Here is a 23,318-nt window from a genome sequence, read left to right as displayed (position 1 = left end):
TTGAGCTATTAATATAACAACTTGCACAAGATTTGTTTTAGAAGACAAACGTACCTTGGGGACATTCATGGGACTGTTCAATGTCATATTATAAATGTCAATGTATATGTATAAATGTCAATGTCAATGTATAAATATAGGAAGTGGCTTTAAGAACTAAAAGAAGTCTTCATATTACTTCTATTTTAATGTGTTTAGGTGTTTGGAGAATAGACCACATATTAAAATAATTGTAAATATATATTAAAAAGGTTCTAGAAATGTTTGAAGTAAACTTTTATATTTCTGGCTCCATTTAAGTTTAATTTTAGTAAACTTAAGCTTACTCATGAGCTTGTGATTATTTAATGTTAAAGACAAGCTTTTCCACAAATAAATTTTGTAGAATCTTAAAATCAAAGCAAAGACAAAAGGAAACAAACAAGAATTTATACCAAGAAAGAATCTTAAACATGTAATATATTATTCTGATTTAACCTAATGGGAAAGGGTATTGTCAATAGGTCAGATGGGCTATCTAACCCCACCTAGCTGGTCAGTGGGAGAGGTAGTACTAGAAATTTACTAAATTACCAAACTCTGGTTTACTGATGGAAAGACACCGGTTTACATCATAGTTTTACCCTCAGTAGATGCTGGCACATCTAGGACATTTGTAAAAGTTAGGAAGAGGTCCCTTCAAGGCAAATAAATTAAGAGACTGCCTCTTCTATGCAAAGTAAAAGTAGTGTCTTTGTCAGCTGAGGTCCCAGCCGGAAAAAAAAGTAAGCCTAATCAAATTAGGGTAAATAAAGAAGATCTTAATACAAGGATCTGTAGTATACCTTGGTTTTTACTCTTTCTTCCATTTAAAGGGTAAGGAGAGGGAGCAGCTATGAAAGCGAAGTAATAAGAGTGCTATCGTCTATCTTGAGAGCTGGAAAATAGCCAGCTTGAAGCAGTGCTGGAAAGAGGAAGATTGAAAAATAAGTACCCCAACCTCTCTCTCATCCCCTTTGTTGCTACCTATTGGTCCACATAATTAGGTGCCAGAAGGCAAGGGAGCCTGAGGCAGAGACAAAGTAGCAAAGGGTAGAAAGTGAATCTGGAGGACCCAAAGATTTTCAGAATAGGTTCTCTTCCTCCAGGCTGCCACAGTGCTGAGCCAAGCTAGCAGATTTGGCAAGCCACGCCTGTCTGCCTTTCAGCTGGTCCTTTGTGCCTCTTGGCCAGGCGTTCTTGTACATGGTTTGTGCATCTGCTTTCACCACTTACTAACATCGTGAAATAAAGCAAATTACCCCTATATACAAAATAAACATAATGATAATATTTATTTCATAGGTGTGTTGTCAAGACTGAGTGTAATTAACTACTTGAAAGAATATTACAAATCTAAATAAGCATGCAAATAATTTTCATTATTGAAAGAAGAGAACCATTCTTATAACTAACATATATAAGACTCTGGGATTGATTAACCTCTCTTTAATATGAATTTTCATCAGTTTTGTTCCTCATTTTTGGTCAGTAGATATTCTCTTTCCCCACAACACTGGTCATGTTTCTACTCGGCTGTCTAGATTTAATCCTATCGTTGCTGCTTCCTGAAATGCCCTAATTGTTCTTTCATGTATGTTTCTAGCACTTCGAAGAAATTATGCTGGTCTATTTCTTCCAGTTCTTAATTAGCACTTTATTACCATATTTTTGGTTTGCTTCACATACTTAACATTTTAGCAACACATAATAATCTATTTTGATCATTTCATACTTATTTTGCAATAACCCTTAGTAATGATAGAAGATCAGATGGAAAAAACAAAGGATTCAGGACTATTTGAAGACAACAATGGTACACCTTCACAATACGAAATTTAGTAAAACGTTGTCTCCAGAAACCAGAGTATGGCACATTCTGCCCCCAGTTTTATTGTATTTTGAATATTCCTTGTCAGGGACAAATCTAAGGAAAATTATTACTAAACCAATTCTATCTATTTATTAGCTGTTATTTTTCTAATGTAGTTTAATGATTTAACACAGACTAAAGACACATGATCGACTCTTAGAAGTAAGTTTGTTGTCCGAGGACTGTGGTATAGCAATTCTAGATCAGCTGAGACAGTTATAATCTCTTACACTGTCAGCCACGTCAACTTCACTAAAAACTCCTTTCCTAACCAGTAGAGCAGAATATCAAAGCAAATTCCCCTTTAATTTTTTTTTTTTAGAATGAATCATTTCAACTGCTTTTAAAGTTAACCAGCTTATGCACAGACAACAGCATAAATGAATCAGACTTCTAAACATTCTGAAATTTTCAATTTCTAATATCCTGATTTCTTTAAGTATGTAGGAGTCAGTGAGTATGAATTAACATACATAAATTGACAGTGACTTGTTTGCCCATGGTTCTGGAGGCTATAATATCTTCATATTCTCTTAAGCAGTTACTAACATGATAACCATTTCTTTGAGTCAAAAAAGGCCTTTTATATACAAAGCACAGTTTTATTTTTCTGTGACTAATGCTATATAATATGAAAAGATAAACATTATTATCTAATAATGATAGCATTATTAAATGAAAACATATTTTAAAAAATTAAGCATTTGCTTAAGCAAAAGTTGATTCTGAAGAGAGCAAAGCCAAACCGGAAGTGGTTAGGAGCACTCCATCCACAAGGCTATTTTTTTAGAGAAAAGGCAGAAGCAAAGGAAAGAAATTACCTGATTAAAGGTCTGCCTTTAAAGGGAGCTTAAAGGTCTGCCCTGTTTGGAGAAGCCTAATTAGCTAGGTGTGATTGGTGGTTCTACGATTTTGATTTCTTAACCTTGAGGCATTTACATGCTCTAGTTTTGATTTGTTTATGTAGACTGCTAATGTATTATAAACACATTAGTCTGATGGTCCCCTTCTTTAATTAATTTAACAATAATAAAACAATATTTAGACAAGATATTTTGACACATCGTCTCATATAAAACACATCATGCATGCACGTGTGCTAAGTTGTTGCAGTAGTTTCTGACTCTGACCCTACTGACTGTAACCCGTCAGACTCCTCTGTCCATGGGGTTCTCCAGGCAAGAACACTGGAGTGGGTTGCCATGCCCTCCTCCAGGGGATCTTCCTCACCTGGGATCTAACCCGAGTCTGCTACATCTCCTGCTTTGGCAGGCAGGTTCTTTATCACTAGCACCACCTGGGAAACCCAAAACACACCACACACCTACTATAATATGATTTCACTTTATAGGCAAGACACTAAGACTTAAGACTGTGATTTGCCTATTCATACAACAAAGAACTGGCCAATCCAGGATTACCTAGGCTTCTGCCAACAAAAGCAGAGCATTCACCATTGTTTTACAACAGCATCCAATTGAAAATACAATTCATTGCCATTAGCTGTTTTAGTGTTTTGTTTTCAGAAACAAAGCTAATCAGCTTACACAAATTACAACAAAGTTTGCATTTAATTCCACCTTAAAAAAATGACATAAAAGGATGTCATTTAGATATCTTCTCTACAAACTCTTGCAAACAATTTTATATATGGATTTTAATTATAATGCTTAACATATTTATACATGTGTGGCAATATTTCTGTTAGAAATACAGAAATTCTGGGGACAAAAAGAAGGCAAGTAGGAATGGTCAGTTCTAATTTCCCCATGTGACCTTTTAATATGACACTCTAATATAGCAAGTTTCTTAATTTTCTTTTCTTTTCTTTTTTTGGGCCATGCCATGCTGCATGTGGGATCTTAGTTTTCCAATCAAGTATGCAACTCATGTTCCCTGCATTGTAGGTGCAGGGTCTTAACTGTTGGACTGCCAGGGAAATCCCTCTAACATAGCAATTTTGACAGTAAAGATAAATATTTCTATTTCTTTCCTGGCATCTGGAGGGTTTTCTTATGCTTGGAGAGGTAGATGTCCCTTGGATGCTTAGGAAAACAGAACAAAAGTAAATTCAGATGCCTTTGAAAGGAAAAATGATGCAGAGTTTAAGAAAAAAAAAAAAACAAGTGACGAGCTTAGAAAAGGGGAAGGTTTAGATTCCTTAGGGAGGGGGTCAAGGGAAACACTTAAGAAAATGTAGCCAATGGAGATTTTTGTATTGAGATGATGACTGTTGTGCAATTCAAATACCCTCCTCAGTCTCCTATACAAAAGGCCCAAAAAACATCCATGTTACTGAAAAATTTATTCTCTGAGAATATCAACTGTCCATTTTGTGTGTGTGTGTGCGCTTAATTTTGGCACAGGTTGAAATCAGAGGTTCTCTGATGAAATTTCCAACATCTGGATTATGTGTTATTCACAGTAGTTTGAGGTCACAGGTTGTGTTTATTAACTTTTGAACCCCTAATAAAATTAAAATGATTGTAATCTAGTAGAAGATAATAAATGTTCAATGAATGAACAAGAGAAAATGATAGAAAGGATATACCAGGGAGGGAGCAGGATAAGAAGGGCAGATAAAAAACAAGAGAGTACAAAGAAGGGAGAGGAAAGTAGATTCTGGATGGGGCATCTGTATCTGGGCCCTCCTTTGATGAGTTACTGTGGGCTGTCCCTGGGCAGTAGTAGCTTTTGTGTGTCTCAGTTTCTCCTCTTTGCAACTGTATCTACAATTGCCATTTTGAAATATCAGGAAATTCAGATGACCGTGTAATTAAAAGATATTCAGAAAATTGAATTAGGTTATACTTATCTTAGAATTACTCCGAGTAGAGCTAGTTAGCAAATTTCAAGCCTTCTCCATTAGCTATTTTTTCCCCCTGCTCTATTGTTTTGTGAAAATACATCACATTAAAAATTATCAGCTTCCCCTAAGAGTGTGCCTTGTCTCACTGACAACACACAGATGCCTCTCATCCTTGTCTCTACCCTATTCACGCCTACCACGCTGATCTCTTCTCCTATTTACTAATGAGGAATGCGGCTACTGTTATAAATTATATTGTGAAGCGATGAAAACTGTGACAGAAAACAGAATTAGGATCCAGCACAGTAAGTGAAAAGAAAAAAGTTCTACAGTGACCAAAGGAAGAAATGGATTGAAGTTTTGCAAGGATTTGGGAGTCTTTTATGGAGAACATGTTATCTTTGTATGCTTAAATGAATCCCTATTACTGTATTACAGTATAAAATAAAAGCCAAATAGTCAGAAACTATTGCAGTTTTTAAAAAAGTGATTTAACTGTCTTTTGAAAAGTTATGCTTTTTGTGGTTTTTCAGTTGAAATTCAACATTAAATATAAGAGATGATAGTGATTGAAATAAATCTGAAACGTTCAAAGTCATGGAGCTCTTAAATAAGCAAACCTCATTTTCCAGTGTTCAGTAGGCATTCAATTCCATTATGAATCTTGAAAAAAATAATGTAGAAATCGATGTGGAATTTGAAAGAAGGGAGAAAATAATGTGTAATAATTGTTTTATTTCCTTGAGGAATGTTGCAGTACAAAAAGATCCTATAGTCTGTATTTCTTTTCCATTAGTTTCTGATCATAGTGAGAATTTACTTTTCTTCTGAAAGTGTAACTAAATGCTTTTTTTTCTGTTTCTGCTTTGTGATGTGGAAATGGCATTTGAGAATTTCTTTTCTGGTCTCTGCGGCTTTCATTTCTCATTAAAAGTCAGTTCAAAGAACACAGTTTCATGACATACCCTGGCAATGGTCTGCTCACAGGTCTTCTGACCTCTAGAATCTCTTCCTATAATCTCCTATAGATAAGGCTAAAATATTACATTTTTCCTTTTGTAAGTTTATAAAAATTTCTTGCCTTTGATCAAAAGTCACTAATGCCTGCATACATGTTGTATTTTCCAACTGCCTGGGGAAAATTGAAGATCCTCACAATTTGGTATAAATCTAAACTTCAGCATGATTTTTCACTATTTTATCTCAGAATCTCATGATCCACTCACATTACATCACACTGTACACATGCATTTAAATGTTGCACCTGTGTTCAGGACATGTTCTGTTACTGGAGAAACCTGAATTTTAACTTTTATAATTCTAGACATCCATCCAGCCAAGGTGAGGCTATGATATAGAGGCCTAAAGGACATGGTCAAAATTTTCTCCCAAGACAAATTTCTTTCCCCTTCGGTCAGCTGTAACATTTTCTTGATACAAAACATGTTCTTGGCTTATTTTTTTTTTTTTTTATGAAAAAGCCTTATCCTCTACTAGATAATTACAAAGAAGAATTAATCCTAGTTTATGTCTCCAGTGTAGGGATTCACAAACATAAGTCTTTGTCTCATACAAGCTTACAGACTAAATACAAATCATCAGAACAACTTGCCAAAATGTAGATTCACAGCCTATACCACAGAGTTTCTGATTTAGTCTGGCTGAATATCCCATACACAACCTTCTAGGTTTAGAAAACTAAAACATAATTCAATTGCACAATTCCAGATAGTGAATAGAACATTTTAAATGAAAGAGTTTAATGCATGCATATTTATGAACAAATGCATTGAGAAAGAAATGAAATGCATGGTTAAAGAAATGCTACATTATTGAAGTATTAACTTTAGCTCTGCTATTTAATCCTTTCTGAAATAAAAATTTAATCTTGGTAAGCCCCAATTTCTTCATGTGGAAATCTGAAGAAGTACCAAGTGAAATGCAGTTTTTTAAAGGCTAAAATATGTTCTTGAGATATAGGCACCTTATGTGCTTCTGAGCCTGAAAAAGTTTCTCATTTCTAAATTGCACCCAATTTTGTATTTTTAAGTTCATATTTCCTCCTGCATTTTAGAATATGTGGAAAGGAAACATGATGTTCAACACAGCATTTATACCTCCTATAGTTGAGACTTAGATTACTTTTTATCATAAGAGGCAGAAAACAGAGGGGTCAGACAGTAAAATTTATGAGTGGGAAGTAACGAATAAAATACCAGACATTATTCATTACTCACTATGAAGTATGAGCTTCCACAAAGCCTCTCCTATAGAAAATGTATCTCACTTGTCTCAGAAGAAGAGAAGACACTATTCAAATCACAAGCATGTTGGAAATCTACTGCTTCCTTCATCTCAAGGACTTTGCTTAACCAATAATTTTTGGTCCTTTTCAAAAACTTCTTTCATTTTTTATGCACTTACTCATTTAACTAACATATATCATTTGAGAACCTAATATAATCAGAACATTGTGCCAAGCTCTAGAGCTATCAGTTCAATTCAGTTTAGTCGCTCAGTCGTGTCTGACTCTTTGCGACCTCATGGACTGCAGCACACCAGACCTCCCTGTCCATCACCAACTCCCAGAGTTTACTCAAACTCATGTCCACTGAATTGGCGATGCCATCCAACCATCTCATCCTCTGTCATCCCCTCTCCTCCCATCTTCAATCTTTCCCAGCATCAGGATCTTTTCAAAAGAGTCAGTTCTTTGTATCAGGTGGCCAAAATATTGGAGTTTCAGCTTCAGTATCAGACCTTCCAATGAATATTCAGGACTGATTTCCTTTAGGATGGACTGGTTGGCTCTCCTTGCTGTCCAAGGGACTCTCAAGGGTCTTCTCCAACACCACAGTTCAAAAGTATCAATTCTTTGGCACTCAGCTCTCTTTATAGTCCAACTCTCATAACCATACATGACTACTGGAAAAACCGTAGCTTTGGCTAGATGGACCTTTGTTGGCAAAGTAATGTCTCTGCTTTTGAATTTGCTATCTAGGTTGGTCATAACTTTTCCTCCAAGAAGCAAGCATCTTATGATTTCATGGCTGCAGTCACCATCTGCAGTAATTTTAGAGCCCATATAAATAAAGTCTGACACTGTTTCCCCATCTATTCCCATGAAGTGATGGGACCAGATGCCATGATCTTAGTTTTCTGAATGTTGAGTTTTAAGCCAACTTTTTCACTCTCCTCTTTCACTTTCAGCAAGAGGCTCTTTAGTTCTTCTTTGCTTTCTCCCATAAGTGTGGTTTCATCTGCATTTTTGAGGTTACTGTTATTTCTCCTGGCAATCTTGATTCCAGCTTGTGCTTCATCTAGTCCAACATTTCTCATGATGTACTCTGCATATAAGTTAAATAAGCAGGGTGACAATATACAACCTTGATGTACTCCTTTCCCAATTTGGAACCAGTCTGTTGTTCCATGTCCAGTTCTAACTGTTGCTTCCTGACCTGCATACAGATTTCTCAGCAGGCAGGTCAGGTGGTCTTGTATTCCCATTTCTTTAAGAATTTTCCACTTTATGTTGTGATCCACACAGTCACAGGCTTTGGCATAGTCAATAAAACAGAAGTAGATGTTTTTTCTGGAACTCTCTTGCTTTCTTGATGATACAACGGATGTTAGCAATTTGATCTCTGGTTCCTCTGCCTTTTCTAAATCCAGCTTGTACATCTGGAAGTTCATGGTTCACATACTGTTGAAGCCTGGCTTGCAGAATTTTGAGAATTACTTTGCTAGTGTGTGAGATGAGTGTAATTTTGTGGTAGTTTGATCATTCTTTGGTACTGCCTTTCTTTGAGAATGGAATGAAAACTGACCTTTTCTAGTCCTGTGGCCACTGCTGAGTTTTCCAAATTAGCTGGCATATTGAGTGCAGCACATTGACAGCATCATCTTTTAGGATTTGAAATAGCTCAACTGGAATTCCATCACCTCCACTAGCTTTGTTCATAGTGATGCTTCCTAAGGCCCACTTGACTTCACATTCCAGGATGCCTGGCTCTAGGTGAGTGATCACACTATCATGATTATTGAGTCATGAAGATCTTTTTTGTATAATTCTGTTTATTCTTACCACCTCTTCTTAATATCTTCTGCTTCTGTTAGGTCCATAACATTTCTGTCCTTTATTGAGCCCATCTTTGCATAAAATGTTCCCTTGGTATCTCTAATTTTCTTGAAGTGATCTCTAGAGCTATGGATACAGATAAATAAAACCTGGAGTGCTGAGCAGAAATTATCCAGATGAAAATCCCTGGGAATTACTAGAAGATTCCTGGGAAAGGAATCAAGTGCATCTTGATTGGAACAGTGAGTCTTGTGGTATCTAACTGACCCTTTCCCTAACTCAGTGAGATGGATGGAACCTCTGGGTGAATGTGGTCAAGAACTTATGTTTTCCTCTTCCCCCATGTTTCCCATCTAGCGTTATGATTTCTCATGGGAAAGGGCAAGCTAACAGGATTTCTCATCATTCCATTCAACTCCATGTGTCAAGAGCTCTATTAGAGGCAAATGACTTAAAAAGTCTGGGGCTCTTTTCTTCTCCCTAGCCTCAGTTTCCATGGAAGAATGTCTACAACAGGCATGCTGTGCCAAAAAGAGAGAGTCTTGATCACCTTCATTACAGCTAGCTCGTGAGATAACCCATACCAATGTGAAATAAACTAAGACAGAGTCTATTGTGCCTACTCAGTACCTACTCATAGATCAATGATGCTGCTCCAAGAAAAAGCTGGTATCTGTCTATACCCCAGCCTGAGAGATGTGGTGCTTTGCCCAGGGGTTGAAAGACTATCAGAACAGATGTCCCAGCTGCTGTCCCTTAAAAAGGGACCAATTTATTTGGAGTATAGTGTAGAGAAATTCAAACCAAATAATTGTCCAAACAATGAAGATTTGGGGGTGAGACATTAAGAGGAGGCTGGTGGCTCTATAATAGCAGCAAGCAAAATAAGTACAAACAGTAGAAATTTAACATATGGAGCTATAATATGTCTGACAATAATAGCACAAAAGAGACAGGTAGGGGAAAAGCTATATTGGTGTAAGTAAATGGCAACAGATGATTAAAACAACCACAAGAAGCAATGAAAATAACCAGGAATGCAAAATAAGAAGGTTGATATAATGATCTAAGGTATACTTAGTACTTTATACTTGAACTAGGTATAATTGCTTTCATTCTCTTAGTTCCCTTAACAGACGTAAAATTACATAAACTAGTATTGTGGTGGTGGTTTAGTCACTAAGTTGTATCTGACTGTTGCAACCTCATGGACTGTAACCCACCAAGCTCCTCTGTCCCTGAGATTTCCCAGGCAAGAACACTGGAGGGGGTAACCATCCCTTTCTCCAGAGGACTGTCCTTACCTAGAGATCAAACCTGCATCTCCTGCATTGCAGGCAGATTATTTAATGCTGAGCCACCAGGGAAGCCTGATTATTGAGTTTGTAATATCTATATACATGATGTGGGCTTCCCTGGTGGCTTAGATGGTAAACAATCCACCTACAATGCAGGAGACCTGGGTTTGATCCCTGGATAGGGAAGATCCCCTGGAGAATGAATGGCAACCCTCTCCAGTATTTTTTTTTTTTTTCCAGTATTTTTGCCTAGAGAATTCCATGGACAGAGTAGTCTGGTGGGCTACAGTCCATGCGGTTGCAAAGAGTCAGACATGACTGAGCAACTAACAGTTTCACTTTCGTACTCACAATACACAAAACAATAATAGCACAGAGGAAAGTGAACAATTAAATAGAGCTATCTTGAAAGAACATCTCTATATCTCATTTGAATTAAGTAGATTCCCAAAGATTCAGATGCATATTGTAAGCCCTAGAGCAACCTCTAAAATGTCTAGATTGGAAATAACTAAATAAAACTATATCTATTTGCAGATGACATGATCTCATATTTTTTTAAAAAATTATATACAAACAATAAACCCTGGAGATGGCAAAAAGGGAACACTCTTATACTGTTGGTGGGAATATAAATTGTTACAGCCACTATGGACAACAGTATGGAGGTTCCTTAAAAAAATAAACATAGAAATACCATGTAATCCAGCAATCCCACCCCTGGTCACATATCTGGAGAAAAACCATAATTTGAAAAGATACACATACCACAGAGTTCACTGCAGCACTGTTTTCAAAAGCTAGGGCATGGAAGCAACCTAGAGGTTCACCAGTGGAAGAATGGATAAAGATGTAGTACCTTGACACGGTGGAATATTACACAGCCTTTAAAAAGAATGAAATCATGCCATTTGCAATGACATGGCTGGACCTAGAGATTGTCACACCGAATGAAGTCAGAGACATGGAGACAAATACTGTATCACTTGCATGTGGAATCTAAAAATAATGGTCCAGATGAACCTATTTACAGAAAGAAATAGGGTCAAAGATGTAGGGAACAACTTATGGTTGCCAAAGGAATAGAGAAGAGGGGAAAATTAGGAGACTGGGATTGACATGCATGAAGCACTATTCATGTGAAATAGATAACTATCAAGAACCTACTGCATAGCACAGAAAACTACTCAATATCTGTAATGACAGAGTACTGGGAATAGAAGTCAAAAGAGCAGATGTATGCACTGTGTATGACTTATTTACTTTGCTGTACAGAAGAAATTAACACAACATTGTAAACCAACCATAGTCCACTAAAATTAATTTATTAAAATATAAAATATAAAGAAACTTACTTAAAATCTATAACAGCTAGTAAATGAGCTCAGCAAGGTTTCAGGGTAGCAGGTAAATATAAAAACTTATAGCAATGAATATCTGAAAATGGAATTAAGGAACAACTCTTTTTAAAGTAGTACCAACAAAATTAAATAGAAATAAATCCAACAAAAGAAGTACAAGATTTGTACATTGAAAAATATGAAAGATTGTTGAAAGAAAGGAAGGAAATCCCAAATAAATGGAAAGATATTTCATGTTCATGGGACAGAAAGCTTAATGTTGATCAGGTGACAATACTGCTCAGATTTATGTACATATTCAGTAGAATTTTTATCAAAAATCCCAAGTAGATTTTTTTTAAGAATTTGACAAATTGATCTAAAAATTAATATGGAACTGCAGGGAACCCATAACTGCAGGGAAACACATTTTGAAAAAGAAAAAGTTGGAGAACTCAGATTTCCTGATTTTAAAACTTACTGAAAAGCTATACTAGTCAAGACAGGGTGGTGGTAGCATAAGACTAAACATGTAGATTAATGGCAACCAATTTAGAGACTAGAAATAAACCCTTGTATTGATGGTTAATTAATTCTTTAAAAGGATGTTAACACAACTCAATGCGGTAAATAATAGTATTTTCAACAAATGGTGTTGGAAAAACTGGATACCTACATGCAAAACCAAATATAAAAATTAAGTCAGTGTAATCCATAGATCTAAATTTAAGAAGAAAAGCTCATATTCTTTTTTTTGTCATTGTGCACCTTGTGGAATCTTAGTTTCCTGACCAGGGATTGAATCCATGCCCCCTGCAGTGGAACTGCCGAGTCCTAACCATTGGACCACCAGGAAATTCCTAAAAAACCCTAAAATCTTACAAGTAAATACATGAGTAAACTTGTGTGACCTGGGATTAAGTAAACCTTCTTTTGCTACTACATCAAAAGCACAAGTCATCAAAATACTAATAAATAAATTGTAATTAATCAAAATTTAAAACTTTCATGTTGCAAACAATGTCATAAATAAAGACAACAGTTAGAATGGGAAGTGGATATTTACAAATTATTTATCTGATAAAGGACTTCTATCTAAATTATGTAAAAAACTCTTACAACTCAATAATAAAAAGAAAAAAAAAGTAGAGATATGCGTAGCCAATAAACACATAAAAATGCTCAATAACATTATCTGTAGGTAAGATGTACCTCAAATCCATAGTATTTTTTCACACCTCACCAATATACTTGTAATAAAAAGAAAACAACAAGAAAAAACAATAACAAATGTTGGCAAGAATGTGGAAAAAAATGGAACCCTTTCATTAACTGCAGATTGGAATGTAAAATGTGGCAGCAACTTTGAAAAAGAGTTTGACAGTTCCTCATAAAGTTATACAGAGAATTATCATATGACCAAGTAACTCGTCTATGAAATATATACTCATGAGAAACTAAAACATATATTCACATAAAACATAAGCTAGTTTTCATTGCAGCATTATTCATAATGTCTGAAAGTAGAAACTACCCAAATTTCCACCCAAACTGATGGCATATAGAGATAGTATATGTGTAAAATAGGACATGCATGAATATTAAAAAAAAAAAAAAACACATTATGGGCAGTGAAAAACACCTCAAAAATCCACGTGTGATGTGATTCCATTTACAGAGACAAAGTAGATGAGTGGTTGCCGGTGAAGGGAATATTTTGAAGGAACAGGGAGTGACTGCTGATTAGTATATGTGGTTTCTTTTTCTTTTAATATTTGTTTAAATTGGGATATAGTTGATTTGCAATGTTGTGTTAGTTTCTGCTGTACAATGATTTGTACAATGTATGAATCAGCTATATGTATACATATATTCCTCCCTCTTAAACCTCCCTCCCAACCCACCCGCCTTCCACCCCTCTAGGTCACAGGACACTGAGCTGAGATCCCTGTGCTACATTTACAGTAGGTTTCCACTAGCTGTCTTACATACGGCGGTGCATGTACATCAATCCCAATCGCCCAGTTTCACCACAGTCTTTTGGTATGGCTGTATCTTTCATCAAGAATAGTATGTTTATTATTCCATAAAACTTCCTAAAGTCACTCATCTTCTCCCTCACTCTAAGTGTACAATTCAATTGATTTCTAGCATGTGAAGACAATTTTGCAATCATCACAAGCAATTTTAGAATTTTTATTACCTTAAAAAGAAACCATGTCCATTGACAGATGAATGTTCCTTTTTTTGTTTGTTTGTTTTTGAGGCAATAAAAATGCGTGTGTTAATTTCTTCAGTACAGCCAAGTGATTCAGTTTAAAAAAAAAATCAAAACTTCAAATATCATTGTTCTTTAGAAATTCCACTTGGATTACCTTTTGTACCTAAAAGTCAGCTTGTCAAAACATGAGTATTTGGGCTTCTCTGGTGTCTCAGTGGTAAAGAATCCACCTGCCAATGCAGGAGACACAGTCAGAGACTCACTCTGATCTCTGATTTGGGAAAATCCCACGTGCCACAGAGCAACTAAGGCCGTGCACTGCAACTATTGAGCCTGTGCCCCAGAGTCTGGGAGCCCCAAATACTTAACCCCATGTGGCCTAGAGCCCATGCTCCCCAATAAGAGAGCCCACCACAATGAGAAGCCTCCATACCACAATTAGAGAGTTGCAGCTAGAGAGAAGTCCACACAGCAATGAAGACCCAGCTTAACCAGAAAGAAAGAAAGAAAGAACAATGAGTCTTCATCTTTCTGTCCCCATGTAAAGATTCATCTGCTCCTATATTCCCAGTTGTAGTGATATGGAGAACCAAGTGAACTAAGCATGAATCTCTATGAATATATTACTCTTCCATCTATTTATCTCTTCATCATCGTAATGCCTCTCTCCTGCTTCCTACATAGTTTCAGTGTTTCCTTAATCTCTCTTGTCAGCTCTGCTCTAGTTTATCTTCATCCTTTCTTTAATGCAATATTTTAATAGTCTTTTTGTTACTCTCCCTACTTCTAGCCACATCTGTACCAGTAACTTAACAGACAGGGAGAGAGGTCTCTTCACAATTGTGAGGCCAGGATATAGGAGTCTGGATCCATTTCTGGTACTCCCAAGCAGTGTAGACACTGGAAGTTCACTTAAATCCTCCAGGTGTCAGGTTTTTTCATTACTGAGACTGTGCTAAGTTTATCAGATAATATTTAAGGTTGCTTCAGTTTTCATGAATTCTGATTCTATAACTTTTATATTTCCATTGATAATTCTGATATAGAACAGCGATGATTTTAGCTTCAGCATATTTTAGTTCTAATTTTCACTATAAGTAAAACAGTAAGAACTTTAAATATTATTTATAAGATTAGTTACTGAACACATTGCAGAAGGAACTGAGATAAGAAGAGATTGACTTTTCTCCTAGAAAAGATATTCACCCTAAGGACTAGACTTAGATTTAAAAATGGATATAGGATTTTTAAAGATCTTATGGAGAAGTTAGCAGAATGATACATTTTGTTTGGTTGTTGTTGATTTTTACTGAATAGACTGAAATTCAGGTTGGATATGCATACATAGACTAAAGCTCTTTTGTTCTAAACTCCAGTGATTCTGAATTATTCATGAATTACAAAACGATCATCTGAGAACTAGATTCAAATTTCTTTGTTTAGCAAATTTTTTCTTTTAACACATATTTTTAGATAATGATACTAAATGTGAACAAGCCAGAAGGAGAAATGTGTTAATTTTGTTTGACATCATTTTGGACACTTATCAAGTACTGAACTTGACAGAAATCATGTTTAACACCAACCCCTGTTTATAGGAAGGTTACTGAATATTTAGGGATAGAGACAAAAGAACCTCAAGTGCTGTGAGGCTGTTTTGTTCTTTTAATTGTAAAATCATTACAACTAATAAGTGCTTAAGAGAAAAAGAGTGATTAAATGTGGCTTGAGAATACAGTATAGACTTTCAAAGAGAATGTTAGCAATGCACTTTCAATAAGGGCAATTATATCAGTGAAACGGATGTGTGATGTTGTGATGTTGTACTGTACAACATCGGTACAACAATGATGTACAATGTTTAAAACCTTGTTGCAGACCGCATTTGATTTGGTTCCTATAGTAAGTCTGTGAAAATGATATAGCAAATGCTGTGAGACATCCTTAATTGATGAGTCATTAAGAATTAGAAGATGTAATATATTTAGATTATAGAACCTGTAAAACAGGTTTGGAATCTAGCTCTCCAGTGACTGGATTTTACTGGATGAAGACTATGAGATAGGAGTGGTTTAAAAAAAAAAAAAAAAAGCTATTAAGGGCATGAATGCCTTTTGAAAATGCTGTTAGGAAACAAAAGAATAGAATTCCAAATTCCTGTAATAGAGTATAAACCCAAAGTGAATTGATAGTCATTTTTTTTCAGGTTTTATTCTGAGACCTAAGTATTGCTATTGCCATTAGAAATGCCAGGATTTAGTATACTTAGGAGAATAAAAATGAATGACTGATTAAAATAATTCTAAGGGGGTAAAATTCTTATTTTCAGAGAGCAAATATATGAAACTATATGAGACCAAGTATTAACTAGCGAAATGCCCAGATGGATGAAGCACAAGCTGGAATCAAGATTGCCAGGAGAAATATCAATAACCTCAGATATGCAGGTGACACCACCCTTATGGCAGAAAGTGAAGAGGAACTAAAGAGCCTCTTGATGAAAGTGAAAGAGGAGGTGAAAAAGTTGGCTTAAAACTCAATATTTAAAAACAAAGATCATGGCATCTGGTCCTATTACTTCATGGCAAATAGATGGAGAAACAATGGAAACAGTGACCTAATTGTCTTGTGCTCCAAAATCACTGCAGATGGTGACTGCAGCCACAAAATTAAAAGGTGCTTGCTCCTCAGAAGACAGCTATGACCAACCTAGACAGCATATTAAGAAGCAGAGACATTACTTTGCCAACAAAGTTTCGTCTAGTTAAGGGTATGGTTTTTCCAGTGGTCATGTATGGATGTGAGAGTTGGACTGTGAAGAAAGCTGAGTGTCGAAGAATTGATGCTTTTGAACTGTGGTGTTGGAGAAGACTCTTGAGAGTCCCTTGGACTGCAAGGAGATCCAACCAGTCAATCCTAAAGGAAATCAATCCTGAATATTCATTAGAAGGACGCTGATGCTGAAACTGAAGCTCCAATACTTTGGCCACCTGACGCAAAGAGCCAAGTCCTTAACAAAGACCCTGATGCTGAGAAAGATTGAAGGCTGGAGGAGAAGGGGACAACAGGGGATGAGACGGTTGAATAGCATCACTGATTCAATGGATATGAGTGTAAGCAAGCTCCGGGAGATGGTGAAGGACAGGGAAGCCTGTTGTGCTACAGTCTACAGGGTTGCAAAGAGTCGGACATGACTGAGCAATTGAACAACAACAATTGATACTAACAGAATATAGCTTGAAAAAGAGATTAGAATCACACTTTAAGACTGAATTTCAGGGACTTCCCTGGTTGTCCAGTGGTTAAGGTTCCATGCTTCCCCTGCAGGGGGCACAGGTTGATCCCTGGTTAGGAAACTAAGATGCCACAAGTTGTGGGTAGATAGCCAAAAAAAAAAAAAAAAAGGTTTTCCCTATTAATGAGACTTTGAAAGTCAGCTTAAGTATATGTACTATATATTTTAATTAGGGAGAAGTGATAGAATATTTTGTGCAAAAGAATTGCAAGATCTTATTTTATTCATTAGTTATAATGAAAAAAATAGATGATGATAAGCATGTCTAATAAAGAGCTTAAGAATAAATTATCTCATGATAGGAGTCCCAGAGAGGGTAATGGTTACTATGTAAATAAATCCTATGTCTCACCCTTCCTTGCAGTTAGGGAAGTTTTACTCTCAGTCGTGTCCAACTCTTTGCGACCCCATAGACTATAATCTCTGTCCATGGAATTCTTCAGGGAAGAATATTGGAGCGAGTAGTCAGTCATTCCCTTCACCAGGGTATCTTCCCTACCCAGCAATCAAACCCAGGTCTCCTGGATTGCAGGTAGATTCTTTACCATCTAAACCATCAGAGATGCCTAACAGTATCACTAACCCTGGACAACAAACTGGGAGGAAAGAGATGTTCACAGTTTTGAAGCCAGGCTGCTGCTCCTCTGGCTTCTCTTTGCCTTGGAAAGATATGCTCTTTTTTTTACAGATAAATATTTTAATCCCAGGATGTTGTGCTGTACTTCATCTTCATTCTTGAATGACTGTATGAAGCAGAGAACCCCCCTCACTGCCACAGAACTCTACTGGACATAAATCTGACTGTAAGTTTAACTTTGAATTTAAGTCACTGAGATTTCCATAATTTGTTTTACTACAGCACAACCTAACCAGTACTGACTAGTAAAGAAATGGACATCCAAAGTGAAAGGAAAAAAACTAAACTATGTGGCATAATGAGAAAATTGATATCATAGTCTGAGAAGATAACAAAGCATGATCTGCAGTGGCAAAATTCTTAGAAAAATTGTCAACTGAAATTAAATGGACGCAAAGTAACTTGCTTAATGAACTTAGAGCTCTATGAGAATAGGTTAAAATACACAACCTTTTAAAGTGTGTTGGTATTGATTGGTTATATTTGCCAGGGTATTAAAAGAAAAAAAGCTCAGAAAAAAAATTTTGACTGTTGGAAAGCAAATAGAAAGTAAATATAGTTTCTAGAAATTTTTTCTTGTCTTTTAATGTTAATAGATCAACTATGTTCAACCCAGAAGAATAAAAAAATAAGATTGGCAGAGAATAGGAATAAAGTGAAGTGAAGTCACTCAGTCATGTCTGACTCTTTGTGACTCCATGGACTGTAGCCCATCAGCCTTCTCCATCCATGGGGTTTTCCAGGCAAGAATACTGGAGTGGGTTGCCATTTCCTTCTCCAAGGATCTTCCCCACCCAGGGATCGAACCCAGGTCTCCTGCATTGAAGGCAGACGCTTTACCCTCTGAGCCACTGCCAATCTTGAGTCTCTCTCAAGTGATTAAATTAAACCCAGAATAGGAAAGGAACATATATTTGTGACTCCCAGTGAATTACTCCAATCCAATGACTTAGAACAAAGATCAGAATAAGGATGCGGGTTTCCCATCAAATTAAATATACTTAAGTTGTCCAATATTAAATTCAGAAGAAAGATAGATGGGGACTAGGAGGTAGAGTATAAAACAAAACAAACAAAAATTTCAACTTAAACATATCCAAAAAAATACGTGTTTATCAAATTTTAGAGAAATATATTCTGACAAAAATGACAAGAGTCACTTCTAAAATATAGAAGTTAGCTTTTAAGACAAAAACTGTGCTGTGGCCCCCAAAATATCTACATGCAGGTAATAACCTAAGGAAGATGCATAGTGTACAAGGAAAATATATGTTCCTAAGCCAATTTCTTATGTGGCCAATCAGAATAATGTACAGAGTTTCAAAGAATAGCAGGGAGAGATATGAAAGCCTTTTTAAGTGAACAATGCAAAGAAATAGAGGAAAGCAATGGAATGGGAAAGACTAGAGATTTTTTAAGAAAATTCGAGATACCAAGGGAATATTTCATGCAAAGATGAGCACAAGAAAGGACAGAAATGGTATGGACCTAACAGAAGCAGAGATATTAAGAAGAGGTGACAAGAATACACATAAGAACTGTACAAAAAAGATCTTAATGATCTAGATAACTACCATGGTGTAATCACTCACCTAGAGCCAGATATCCTGGAGTGTGAAGTCAGCCTTAGGAAACATTGCTATGAACAAAGCTAGAGGAGGTGATGGAATTCCAACTGAGGTATTTCAAATCCTAAAAGACAAGGCTATTAAAGTGCTGCACTCAGTATGCCAGCAAATATAGACAACTCAGCAGTGGCCATAGGACTGGAAAAGGTCAGGTTTCATTCCAATCCCAAAGAAGGGCAATGCCAAAGAATGTTCAAACTTCCACACAATTTCACTAATTTCTTATGCTAGCAAGATTATGCTCAAAATTCTTCAAGGTAGGCTTCAACAGTACATGAACCAAAAACTTACAGATGTTCAAGCTGGATTTTAAAAAGGCAGAGGAACGGGAGATCAAATTGCCAACATCTGTTGGATCATAGAAAAAGCAAGGGAATTCCAGGAAAATATCTATATCAGCTTCATTGACTATGCTAAAGCCTTTGACTGTGTGGATCACAACTATGGAAAATTTTTAAAGAGATGGGAATACCAGACCACCTTACCTGCCTCCTGAGAAACCTGTATGCAGATCAAGAAGCAACAGTTAGAGCCAGACATAGAACAACAGACTGGTTCATATTGGGAAAGGAATACATCAAAGCTGTATATTGTTACTCTGTATACTTAACTTCTATGCAGAGTACATAATGTGAAATGCTGGGCTGGATGAATCACATGCTGGAATCAAGACTGCTAAGAGAAATATTAACAACCTCAGATATGCAGGTGATACCACCTTAATCCAGAAAGTGAAGAGGAACTAAAGGGCTTCTTGATGAAACTGAAAGAGGATAGTGAATAAGTTGGCTTAAACCTGAACATTCAAAAAATGAAGATCATGGCATCTGGTCCCATCATTTCATGGCAAATAGATGGGGGGAAATGGAAAGAGTGACAGTCTTATTTTCTTTGGCTCCAAAATCACCGTGGATGGTGACTACAGCCATGAAATTAAAAGATGCTTGCTCCTTGAAAGAAAAGCTTTGACAAACCTAGACAGCGTAGTAAAAAACAAAGACATCATTTTGCCGACAAGCTAAAGGTTTTTCCAGTAGTCATGTATGGACGTGAGAGTTGGACCATAGAGAAGGCTGAGCACCAAAGAATTGATGCTTTTGAACTGTAGTGTCGGAGAAGACACTTGAGTCCACTGGGGAGGTGAGAGAGGGTTAGCCTTGGGCAATACATGTGTATGTGTGGATGATTAATGTCAATGTATGGCAAAAATCATTATAATATTGTAAAGTAATTATCCTCCAATCAAAATAAGTTAATTAAAAAAAAATTTTTTTTTTAGTCCATTGGACAGCAAGGGGATCAAGCTGTTTAATCCTGAAGGAAATCAACCCTGAACATTTATTGGAAGGAATGATGGTGAAGCTGAAGATCCAATTCTTTGGCCACCTGATGCAAAGAGCCACCACACTGGAAAAGACCATGGTGCTGGGAAAGATTGAGGGCAGGAGGGGAAGCTGATGACAGAGGACAAGATTGTTGTCTGTCCTCTGTCCATTGATGATGGTATAACTCAATGGACATGAGTTTGAGCAAACTCCAGGAAATAGTGAAGAACAGTGAAGCCTGGCATGCTGCAGTCCATGGGGTCGCAACGATTTGGACTGCACTAAGCAACCACTTCAGTATTTTTGCCTTGAGAACCCAATGAAAAGTATGAAAAGGCAAAATGATAGGACACTGAAAGAGGAACTCCAAAGGTCGGTAGGTGCCCAATATGCTACTGGAGATCAGTGGAGAAATAACTCCAGAAAGAATGAAGGGATGGAGTCAAAGCAAAAACAATACCTAGTTGTGGATGTGACTGGTGATAGAAACAAGGTCTGGTGCTATAAAGAGCAATATTGCATAGGAACCTGGAATATTAGGTCCATGAATCAAGGCAAATTGGAAGTGGTCAAATAGGAGCTGGCAAGAGTGAATGTCAACATTCTAGGAATCAGCGAACTAAAATGGACTGGAATGGGTGATTTTAACTCAGATGACCATTGTATCTACTACTGTGGGCAGGAATCTCTTAGAAGAAATGGAATAGCCATCATGGCCAACAAAAGAGTCCAAAATGCAGTACTTAGATGCAATCTCAAAAATGACAGAATGATCTCTGTTCATTTCCAAGGCAAACCATTCAATATCACGGTAATCCAAACCTATGCCCCAACCAGTAATGCTGAAGAAGCTGAAATTGAATGGTTCTATGAAGACCTACAAGACCTTTTAGAACTAACACCCAAAAAAGATGTCCTTTTCATTATAGGGGACTGGAATTCAAAAGTAGGAAGTCAAGAAACACCTGGAGTAACAGGCAAATTTGGCGTTGGAGTATGGAATGAAGCAGGGCAAAGGCTAATAGAGTTTTGTCAAGAGAAGGCACTGGTCATAGCAAACACCCTCTTCCAACAACACAAGAGAAGACTCTACACATGGACATCACCAGATGGTCAACACCAAAATCAGACTGATTATATTCTTTTCAGCCAAAGATGGAGAAGCTCTATACAGTCAGCAAAAACAAGACCCAGAGCTGACTGTGGCTCAGATCATGAACTCCTTATTGCCAAATTCAGACTTAAATTGAAGACAGTAGGGGTAACCACTAGACCATTCAGGTATGACCTAAATCAAATCCCTTATGACTATACAGTGGAAGTGAGAAATAGATTTAAGGGACTAGATCTGATCGACAGAGTGCCTGATGAAATATGGACAGAGGTTCGTGACACTGTACAGGAGACAGGGATCGAGACCATCCCCATGGAAATGAAATGCAAAAAAGCAAAATGGCTGTCTAAGGAGGCCTTACAAATAGCTGTGAAAAGAAGAGAAGTGAAAAGCAAAGGAGAAAAGGAAAGATATTCCCATTTGAATGCAGAGTTCCAAAGAATAGCCAGGAGAGATAAGAAAGCCTTCCTCAGTGATCAATGCAAAGAAATAGAGGAAAACAACAGAATGGGAAAGACTAGAGATCTCTTCAAGAAAATTAGAGATACCAAGGGAACATTCCATGCAAAGATGCATTCAATAAAAGACAGAAATGATATGGAGCTAACAGAAGCTGAAGATATTAAGAAAAGGTGGCAAGAATACACAGAACTGTACAAAAAAGATCTTCACCACCCAGATAGTCATGATGGTGTGATCACTCACCTAGAGCCAGACACCCTGGAATGTGAAGTCAAGTGGGCCTTAGAAAGCATCACTATGAACAAAGCTAGTGGAGGTGATGGATTTTCAGTTGAGCTATTTCAAATCCTGAAAGACGATGCTGTGAAGGTGTTGTACTCAATATGCCAGCAAATTTGGAAAACTCAGCAGTAGCCACAGGACTGAATAAGGTCAGTTTTCATTCCAATCCCAAAGAAAGGCAATCCCAAAGAATGCCCAAACTACCGCACAATTGCACTCATCTCACACGCTAGTAAAGTAATGCTCAAAATTCTCCAAGCCAGGCTTCCGGATTATGTGAACCATGAACTTCCAGATGTTAAAGCTGGTTTTAGAAAAGGCAGAGGAACCAAAGATCAAATTGTCAACATCTGCTGGATCATCGAAAAAGCAAGAGAGTTCCAGAAAAACATCTATTTCTGCTTTATTGACTATGTCAAAGTCTTCGACTGTGTAGATCACAATAAACTGTGGGAAATTCTGAAAGAGATGGGAATACCAGACCACCTGACCTGCCTCCTGACTTGAGAAACCTATGTGCATGTCAGGAAGCAACAGTTAGAACTGGACATGGAACAACAGACTAGTTCCAAATAGGAAAAGGAGTATGTCAAGGCTGTATATTGTCACCCTGCTTGTTTAACTTATATGCAGATTACATCTTGAGAAACGCTGGGCTAGATGAAGCACAAGCTGGAATCAAGATTGTCGGGAGAAATATCAATAACCTCTGATATGCAGATGACACTACCCTTATGGCAGAAAGTCAAGAGGAACTAAAAAGCCTCTTGATGAAAGTGAAAGAGGAGAGTGAAAAAGTTGGCTTAAAGCTCAACATTCAGAAAACTAAGATCATCGCATCTGGTCGCATCACTTCATGGGAAATAGATGGGTAAACAGTGGAAACAGTGTCAGACTTTATTTTTTTGGCCTTGAAAATCACTGCAGATGGTGATTGC

This window comes from Cervus canadensis, chromosome 1 (assembly GCF_019320065.1).
Source record: "Cervus canadensis isolate Bull #8, Minnesota chromosome 1, ASM1932006v1, whole genome shotgun sequence".
In the NCBI taxonomy this organism is placed as follows: Eukaryota; Metazoa; Chordata; class Mammalia; order Artiodactyla; family Cervidae; genus Cervus; species Cervus canadensis.
The sequence above is the reverse complement of the archived record's forward strand: the minus strand, read 5'-3'. Positions refer to the sequence as shown.